The sequence below is a fragment of the Oryzias melastigma genome, linkage group LG16 (assembly GCF_002922805.2).
Source record: "Oryzias melastigma strain HK-1 linkage group LG16, ASM292280v2, whole genome shotgun sequence".
NCBI classification, from domain to species: Eukaryota; Metazoa; Chordata; class Actinopteri; order Beloniformes; family Adrianichthyidae; genus Oryzias; species Oryzias melastigma.
Genome location: NC_050527.1, coordinates 22057129 through 22059566, shown reverse-complemented (window position 1 = coordinate 22059566; position 2438 = coordinate 22057129). Strand labels below are relative to the sequence as shown.

At 40.5% G+C, this 2438-nt stretch overlaps 1 protein-coding gene across 3 annotated transcripts in view; it reads left to right on the top strand.

The window, feature by feature from the left end:
* The first annotated feature begins 211 nt into the window (after positions 1 to 211).
* Positions 212 to 2438, top strand: part of dop1a (DOP1 leucine zipper like protein A) — a 34483-nt gene continuing 32256 nt past the window's right edge. For 2 of the 3 annotated variants that reach the window (XM_024267666.2, XM_024267665.2), the window contains exon 1: positions 212 to 576. The gene's annotated coding sequence lies outside the window, so the exon portion shown is untranslated. The remainder of the gene's footprint in view (positions 577 to 2438) is intronic. The other variant, XM_024267668.2, reaches the window with a different exon arrangement.

The window sequence follows — 2438 nt, the reverse complement described above, 5'->3', positions numbered from 1 at the left end:
GATGGGTTTTTAAAGTCCAATGTGCTTTGAATCCATCCCCCAGTATTTGTCTATAACAGCCAAGAGTAAGATTTTTTTTAAAGTCAGTAAAAGTTTAAAGTTTGACAGATTTGTTGATGCAAACTTGCTTTTTATTAAAGTCCTCATCGTAACCCCTGTGTAAAACAGTATTTTATTGTGAAGGCGTGGAGTGTGATTTCCTGGAGGATCGGGCGCAACCTTTGCGCTCGTGACACCATACTCGGAGCTGATTGGCTGTCGCAGACGTCCACGCGGAAAAGCCCTCGTACGCAGTGCCGAGCTGCAGTGCAGTCTGGGAACTGTCAACCCTTTAGCTCTAGATGTGCGGCGATGGGAGGTACAGTACGTTCACCTCTGATTTTTAGGACGTTCGAGAGAAACAGGAACATGTAGATGAAACCGCCGGTAGTCTGTTGTCACAGTGTTACTCTCAGGGCTCCAGGTGTTTTTGTAGGGGGTGTTCTCGGCAGAGGGCCCCAATCAGCTAGCTCACGTTCACATCAGCCGTGTTTACCTATCGAAGCGGATGCAATAATTGAATGACAGCCCCAAACGGTAAGGCTTTTTGCGCTTTTTTATTCTCACTATCAAATATCAACAGTTGAAGCAAAACGACCTATTTTTGTTAGTTAGAACGGACATCTTTAAGCCCTCTTTTCAAGGTCTATATACTAAACAATGGTGGGCGGATGAATATTTTCATGAAAACATTTTATTTTACTGTCGTTATGATTGTTCCCGGTTTATTTGCAATGTTTCTTTTTAAGCGTCAGCATTAATGAATACAATAGAGCCAAGCTGATGCTTTGAGTCTCCTTTGAGGACGCGGAGTTTCAGTTACATCCACTTTATGAAAGATTCAGGCACTTGGCTGGCACCTTTTATGTCACAGGCGCAAGCCACGCCCACATCACCTGAAACACCTGTTCAGCTACAAGTCAAGCAAATATCCACATAAACAAATCTCTGTTTGGGAATGAATCTGTTCCTACTAATACTCTAACGTCTTTCCATTGATTACCTGGAAAATTTTAAGGGTTAAAGGGCAAACCTGATACGACTGTGAGACTGTTTGAAAAGGAATATATTTAATCCATCTATACCCAGAAAATACAACATTTCACATATAGAAAACCCACGAATTAATGACATTATATCAATTAAGTGTCATTAAAGGAAATTCTAGCTTTGTTAGATCCAGTTTACCTAAAAGTGTGATGTCAGTCTCATCTATGTCACTTAAATAGGATTGTAATAAAAACACACGACATACGTGGTATGAAATGTTGTTATGACTCAAGGTATTTGGCAAAAACGAAAATAACCTGAAGCTAAAAGGAACCACAGCTGTTGTGGTCTAAGTAGGTGCAGATAATTTAAAAAGAAAATATGTAAAAAGTGTCATCAGGGTTGTTTATATGGTAACAAATATTTCAAATTAAAGTATGACCAAACTGCTGTTCTTGTGGCTAATTGAGAAACCTAATCTTCTCAGGGAATAGATTATAATATTTTTCTGTCAGGAATCTATTCACTTCAGTGAGGTTTGTTTGGTGGTGAAGCTCAGAGTTGACTGGCTTAACTCATTCGAAGTGATCAAACTGATTCAGTTGAGCAGCTGAGGTGGAGAGCATCCCTGAACGAGAGGCGCATCCCACCTTTCAGCAGATGAACTGCAGCAGTAGAAGATCGTGTTACGTAAGCAGGTCTGGAGACAGGAAACTGAGGGAGCTATAGGTGAAGATGCCTGTTAAACAAGTGATACTGGGACAGTTTGTGCTTCAGCAGTGAGATGAACACATCTCTATTTGCCTCAGACAACCAAAACATGGGAATAAAGTCGGCCAAACATCCTGGTAGTGGATTTAAGGAAATCTCTGTGTAATCTTCTTAGAGTCAGCAGAGCATCATTAAAATGCGCTAGTGCTTCAGAGTGTCGTTATTGAACATGTGCTTTCTTGGATGAGAGTGCATCCATCCTGTTGCAGCTGCTTTTAGCAACTCAACACCCCACAGAGCAGTTTGAGTTTTCTCTTTCCTGTGGCTCCTGCAGCTCCGTCCCACAGATCAGCTATTTGATAGCATGAAACCGCCTTCTCAGAAAGGAAGGAGGGCGAGTTTCTGATCGAGTTTTCTGATCTCACCTGAAAAGGGAAGATTCAGTGAAGCATCCAGTGAAATAGCTAGACTGCTTTTGTTTTCAGTGTTTCCAATAGTTGAAGACCCCATCCAAACAAAATGGTGTTTTTAATTTGTCTATGTGGCATTTTTCTGAAAGTGGAAGACTTGTACAAAGAAAACTGAGATCAAACTCTTTATTCATTCAGTGGGATAGAGTGTAAGCAGATGGATTATGAACTCCTACTGCTTTTTAGAAATTATGTCCTAAAAAAACAACACATTTTTTTTTTTTTTTT